This window comes from Leptonotus elevatus, chromosome 8 (assembly GCF_054856555.1).
Source record: "Leptonotus elevatus isolate MCC_2025b chromosome 8, RoL_Lele_1.0, whole genome shotgun sequence".
Lineage (NCBI taxonomy): Eukaryota > Metazoa > Chordata > Actinopteri > Syngnathiformes > Syngnathidae > Leptonotus > Leptonotus elevatus.
In genome coordinates, this window is record NC_141246.1 from 3346694 (window position 1) to 3354246 (window position 7553).

Sequence of the window (7553 nt, forward strand, 5' to 3'; positions counted from 1 at the left end):
TTCACCATCGCGAAATCTGATCTCCCTGTGAGCCAGTGGCTAACATTAGCTTGTGGCTAATTAAGTCCTTAAAATGATGCTTGTGTGTTTGCCTTCAATGTGGAATTCTGGGGCTAAATGCTAATTGTTGGTTATAACATCACAGCCTATGCTTCAAGTCAAAAGTCTCAAGGATCCATTCCGGAAACAGAAAAGGAAGTCCGCCATTTTAGTTTCTAGCAGCCATTTCTTACACTATATGCATGGTTAGAAATTTTTTTCACCAATCAACATAAATTTGGGTGGAGAAGTCTATTATAACAGAATACATAATTATAACCGAATACATAAAAAAATCTCAAGGATATATTCCAGGAACTGAACATGAAATCAGCCATTTTGCTTTCAATCAGTCATTACTTACTCCATAGCTGACCTGAAAATTTTGAGAGAAAAAAATTGCCCTTGACAATAGTTTTACTAATTGACACAAAATTGGGATGAATGACTATTATTACAGGAGCATGAAAAAGACTAAAGTATCCATTCCCAAAGCTAAACAGGAATTCAGCCATTTTGGGTTGAATCCGCCTTTTCTTACTCCGTAGCTCCCATTGGGAAATTAGAAAAACTTAGCCCCAGACACTAGCTTTGTCAATAGACACAAAATTGTCTGGACAAGTCTATTATAGCAACACACACAAAAAAAAAGTCCCAAGGAGCCATTCTGGAAACTGAACAGGTCGGCCATCTAGGTTTGAATCAACCATTTCTTACTTCGTAGCCCCCACACCCACAGTAACCTCCCCAGAAAGCTAGAAAAAATTATCCCCTGACACAAATGGCACTAAATTGTCATCAACAATCATCAGTTCACATTGAATTTATAGTTAATGGCTAATTTTGAAAGTAGATCATTTTGAAGTCTGAACGAAAGACCAAAACAATCTGCTCTTACTTTTTAGTTTATCAAAACAAATAAACAGAAGTAGCCCCCCCCCCCCCCCCCCTCTGACTGTAAAGTAAAACAAACAAAAAATCAACAGTATCTCAGTCCCGGTTTGTGTTACGTATGAAGGTCAAGGTGCCTGTCATAATCGTCCCGGCACTAACTTCCAATTTCCTGAGGGCCCCCCCCCCGCCGGCCTGAGGTCTTTCAGCGACGCTGCGGGGGCAAAGGGGTACCTTACAATGGGACGTAACGGGACAATCCTCCCGTCTCGGTCGCCGTGGGAACGCTCGTTAGCGGAGAGCTGTCGGAACGTTTTGTTTTTCATCCCGCTGACCTCCGTGGACGGGAAGATGCATACAAGGTTACTTACTGGACACTTGATTGGCTCCACCCACCGGCTCTTATGTAACACTCATATTAACCATGGAAAACAAAGAGCAGTATTATTGCAGAAATCCTGGATTAAGAGATTACAGTAGCTAAGAGTTAAGAACCAGACAGGCGTGAACTAATTCAATTTAGGGTTTCAAAGTAGGGTGAGGCCTCAAATTAGGGTTTCAAGCCAGGGTTTTAGTTTCAAACATGGGTTCGAATTTTGACTCACTCACCAGTGTTTCATTCATTCATTTATTACAAAAAAAAATGTCTTCTTAATATTTGTGTACAAATTGCTATGTCGGATGAAATGAAGTGATTCATGATATATTACATTTTCGATTTGTGTTGAAAAACAATAAATCCAGGTCTGAGGTGTTATCCGTGCTCGACGTTCCCGTCTAATGTTCTTCAGGGCAATTCAATTCACCTCAATTTGGTCCCCGATGAGACGCTCTGCTGGCCCACAATTCATCAATGTGACTAAAAATAGAAGACAGCGGACTCTACTTTCCTTCCATCACCATATCAGAGCGACGGGCAAAAAAAAAAAAACCACAACAATTAAATTCGCTCATGGGACAGGCCAGAAATGTTATAATAACCAGATAAGGCAATCCTCTACACCTGCTGTGGTCCGACGCCTACTGTACGACACCCTGGAGAGTTTAGCGCTAACAGGCTAATAACAGTTTTGGATAGCTATCAACGCAAATAACAGTGTTAGCGCTAGCCTATAAGTAAGGGGATTTATCCCTAAATTGCACAACTGTGACTTTTAATGAAACGGTGTGGGCGGAGCCAGATGGCAAACTTTGATGACCAGCAATAGTGTTAGAAAATATTTGCATCTCGCCCCCGGTTCATCCAATTGACACCAAACCCTGCACACATGACAGGACACACGAAAGTCAATGAAATGTGCAGGTCATCCGCCATTTTGTATCAAAGGCGCTGGAAAAGTTTGATTATTTGCAATGAAACACAAAAGGGCCCCTGGTGAGTCAGAGTCTGATTGACACAAACGCCATATTCACATCATGACAGGCTGTATGAAAATCAAAATAGAACCTACTCTTTTAAACACATCGGCTGTCGGCCATTTTGGATATAAAGTGTCGGCAAAGTTTATTAACTCATTCACTGCCATTGACGGCTATAGACGTCAAAAATTCATTTGAACTATTTCTATTAGTTTTTTCCACTTTTGTTAACAAGAGTATGAAAACCTAAAAAAACAATTATTGTACATTTAGAACAGATATAAAATTTGTAATTAATCGTGAGTTAACTATTGAAGTCATGCAATTAATTACAATTAAAACATTTAATCGTCTGACACCCCTAATTTTTTAATAATCTTTTCTTCTTTTTTAATTAGGGGCATCAGGCGATTATATATTTTTAATTGTAATTAATCACATGACTTTACTAGTAAACTCAAGATGAATCACAAATATTATATGTTCCAAATGTACAATAAAAAAAATGTTTTTAGGTTTGCATACTCTTGTTAACAAAAGTGGAAAAAAATGTGAAACTAATAGAAATAGTTCAAATGCATTTTTGACGTCTATAGCCGTCAATGGCAGCGAATGAGTTAACAAGTGCATCAGGACAAGATACATGAAAATGAGTAATAATCTATGTTGTGTAACACTTATAGTTAGTTAGCCCTTTTGGGTTAAAACTGCTGTTTTCTGTGGATTGTAACCACTTCAAAGTATCTCTTCTGAGTTTTTCTTTGGAGTTTTTTTTTTAAGGGCCAAAGGCTGACGAGAACAAAACACAGTAACTAGCAATACATGACATATTAAATTTGGGAAGCAACTTGTCCAACACTGAGCGTAAATGATTCATACTCTCAAAATTGGAAAACCCGAACAAGAGCTGAGACTGGACACCGTTTGTCAAGCTGCGGATCAAAACCAAACAGCAACTCTTGTCGCGTTTTGTTCTTTTGTTACGGCAGAGTTACGGCTGATGTTTCTGGCCTGCAGCGGCGCGGCCGACTCTTGTGTGTCACCTGAGCAATTTGATCCGCCGCCTAACCAAACGAAAAGGCAAATATGTCGCGAATAGTCCGGCTCGTTTGTTTTAGCCTGGCCTTAAACCGACACTTCCGCAGGTGCCCATTATTTAAAGGTGGAGCAGGTGCTGGGCGTCGCTATGGAGACGGGATTCAGGAAAGGGGCGGAGGGAATGCAAACATGTTTGTGTGCCAGCTCTACCCTCAACCCCCGAGGCCGCCGAGATACTCACTTGAGCGTAGGAAACATAAAACACCTGGACAAAAATATAGTCGCAGTGAGATTCCGTGTTAAATCAGTTGATTGGACACGCTTTTTGTCAGGCAATTTCATAAAGTGAGTTCAGTTTGGTTTGTTATTTTTGATAAATTGGCAAAAAAAAAAATTGTGTGTGTAAAATTGTGAGAAAAACATGATTCAATTCACACCAAAATGCAACAACACGCAAAGAATAAATGAGAAGAATTAGAAAAACATGTCAAGGTCAGTTTAGCGTGAATATTGTGCGTAAACAAACAGACGATGAGAGGAATAAACAGAGAAACCAATCAAACCTGAACTTTTTTTTTTCAATTCATCGCAACAACTTTTGGCTGGGATATCCTTCGTCACGTTTAAGATTCTCGGCTATAGTGACTGACAATTAAGCCTTGGCGGAGGGAGGTCCTCTTGTTTGACACACTTTTAACTTTCACCAAACAACTTTCAAAAAATTTATCGTAGCCATCTTTTTTGGCGGCAAAGGGTGAGACTGTTTCATTTTTAGCCGTTTATCTCAAAAGAATCACATTGGTAAGACTCATTTCCAGGCTATAAAGAACACTCGAGTGGACCCTGCGTTGGCAGCGACCATTCAGCCGGCTGCACCGATCCCACATAAATAAATCATGCCCCCCCCCCCCACCACCACCACCACCACCACCCTAGAATCTTCCTCATGGGATGACGTCAGAGGATTGAGTTTTCCATGTGAGTCTCAGCCTCCATAGCAACCACCCAACCTCCACCCTTCCCACCCCCGCCCAAGTGACCCGACCTGGGGAGTTTTTTTTTTTTTTCTTCTTCCACTGGGGTATTGTTCCGCACACTTGAATGGATTGGCCTCTAACTCATCTCAGCAGGCATAATAGTGTACAAAAGCCAAAGAAAGGCTGCCTCGCAAACTGCCGCAGACTTGTAAAAACTTTTAAAAGGTCACGCTAAACTCTCAAACGACAAGCTAGCTAGCTGCAAAAAAAATACAAAACTAACTGAAAATCTTTGTTTAAAAAAAAGAAAAAGAAAAAAGTAATTACATGAATCAGGAAGGGAACATTTGAGCCCAAATAGGACTATCGCTAAACTTTGCATGAAACAAAAGGCTTCACTCGAGGCTAGCCAACAATGGCGGATCCAATGTAATTACATTTATACATTAATTCATCAACACAACATTAATTATAGAGCCCTTGAACAACAACGTATGATCAAACAAAAAACATAAAGCACAATAGCAAAACTCGCCTACTTCCAAATTAATCAATTGAACTGATTTTTTTAATTAAGAAAAAATCACCAGATTGAATTGTTTTTTGTATTGCAAATTCACAAGTTAGAGTGATATTTTTTAATGTATAAGAATTACCGATAACCAATACTAATTAGTAAAGTAACATTATCTAACAATAATAAATGGATAATCACCAAATTTGACATGAAACAACGAGAGGCTAGCCTCAAATGTCAGATCAGATCTAACATATTATTGTTCTTCCTGATTTAAATGATTTTACTTACTTTTTTTTTTTTTAAACATATATTTATTTGCAATGGCACATTCTGAAAATATGGAATAAGTTCACTCTAGAAAAGTCACAAAATCGTAATATGCTACCTATTACAGGTGAAATGTCAAATTTTGGCACATCAACAAAATATCCAACATATGCAAAATACGAAATTGTAATATAGTATCTATTATAGTGTATAAGTAGCAGAACGAATAAACACCATCATTTACCATTCGTGATTGCTCCACACATAAAAGGGCAAAAAGCTACAAAATTGTACAAAAAAAAAACTTAAGTATTTGTTTGCAATTTGTTGAAAAAAAACCCTCCAGGGACACAACCATAAGAAATTGACCAAATATCTAGCTGTAGTTAACAATAACTTACTTTATTACAATTACAGTAATAAAGATTGCCCCTCCCTCCCCCTCCCCCATTAAATGTAAATGAGTGCAACAGATTCTTAACCAATAAGTACCTAAAAGTCTATTATGATGTCATTGTGGACCTCCACTGCATTGCAGGACCACCTCACGGTGACCTTAGTGAGTTGACTCCGCGGTGGCTGACGCACACATTTGGCCGAAAGAGGCACACTCTGGACCGGGCTGCGAACACCACAAGGCACTGGTGGTGGCAACCTGTCCACATCGGGCTCCCACATCCGCACATTCAAAGACACAAGCCGGCGAGACGAGGCCTCACTTACCGGGTAAGGATGGTTCGGTTCGGTCGGGACACGTACAAAAAAATGAATTAATAAAACAAAATCCGCTCCGACGCCGTTGGACTTACAGCTGGTGACAGAGGGGACTTGGCAAAGGGGGGGGGGAAGACGACCTGACTGCCGCCGCAGAGCGTGAGTGTGCGGGGGGGAGAGTTACCGAGCTACGGAACTCTGCCAGCCAGCCAGCAGCCAGCTGCAGCCTGTGGATGCACTGAATGCGTGCTCGTGCGCTAAACAACGTCAGGTGGAGGGGGCGTGTTCAAGAGGGCAGAGGTCATGTGAGAGAGTTTGACGGAATGGGCGGGAAAACACAAAACATACTCGCTTTTGCTTACGTTAGATGAAACGATGAATTACAATTTCATGAGATAAAATACAGATGAGATCATAAATGTTTAGCTAGCCCTACAGTAGCTATATATAGTTAGCTAGCAACTTTCTTTGGTAGGCTATTTCTTGATGTTTCAATATCGTCTTCTCAAGATATATATATTTTTTTAAACTTGTGAAAACTTTGTGTTGACCTTCTAAAATAATATAATAATAATATATAATAATAACTAGAATATGATGACGAGTAGCTATGGACAATTCTGAGTTTACGTCACAAATCAAAAAGGTGGCCTTACTCAGTGAAAGGAAGCACTCCGCTAATTGAAAAGCATTGGACTTTGGATCGTTGTAATTTGATTTGTGAAGATTTTTTTTTATTTCAAAATGTGATGAAATGTTTGACTACTATAACAATCTCCCTAGTTTGTATGCTGGTCACAGGCAAAAGTAATACAAAATGCCGTTTGTTTTCAACCATGTAAAGGAAGCGTTGTAATTAGATAAGAATACATTGATCCTGCTTCTTTTTTTTTTGTCACGTGAAAAAATGTGTTTCTTTCATGAGACAATACAAATGTATTTTCTTTAGGCATATGTTAAAATCGCAATAGTAACCATATCACAATATTCAACACCTAAATCAGCCCTAAATGAGAAAATCCTAGCAGCTGTTGGATGGATGCTAACCAGTCCTAATATGTAGGTACAGTAATATCAGGTAGATAATTAGACAGCAAACCCGTAGGAGCTGGCAATAAGTACATGTACCATTATTGATATGCATTGTGATCTATCACTCTATTTTTATTGTATCAAACCCCCAACAAATAGATGTTAGCTGGTAGCTATCTCGTAACTAGTCAGGGATCCTAATGGATAGCAAACCCTAGCTATAAAAATCTGATGCTGGAACTCAACCCAGAAAAAAAGCAATGAGTTAAGTCATAATATTGATATTTTGTCCCAGATGTCAGCTAGTAGTCAGAGATAGCTAGACTGAGGATGGTAAAAGCCTAGCTAGCTATAAATGCCTAGGATGTGTATCAACACTGTTATATAAGTACTATATCAATGTTGGTATTTTGTCTCAACTGCAAAGTAAGTTACCTGTATAGTATACCTCATAGCTTGCTAGTTACCTAGAATAGGGCTGGCCCATAGATGAGGAAATCTACATAAACAGCTACAAATTGTGTAAGCAGGTAGCTGACTAGTGTCTCCAACAACTAGTTGCCATTTTTTTAAATTCTTGTCCCCAATGAGACAAAAAAAAGAAGAAGAGTGAAACAGCAGCCAGCTGTTTTCTGTTTTCTGAATCAAATCCTAATACAAATTTCAATTTCGATGTCAGTTTGAAATTTGACGCACAGAAAAAAAAATCATAAAAA

General features: G+C 39.1%; 1 protein-coding gene across 1 annotated transcript in view; it reads right to left on the bottom strand.

Annotated features, from left to right (window-relative positions):
* fhdc1 (FH2 domain containing 1) overlaps positions 1-6029 on the bottom strand; it is a 28921-nt gene extending 22892 nt beyond the window's left edge. The window contains exon 1 of the mRNA XM_086083918.1: positions 5815-6029. The gene's annotated coding sequence lies outside the window, so the exon portion shown is untranslated. The remainder of the gene's footprint in view (positions 1-5814) is intronic.
* Between the last annotated feature and the right edge of the window lie 1524 nt (positions 6030-7553).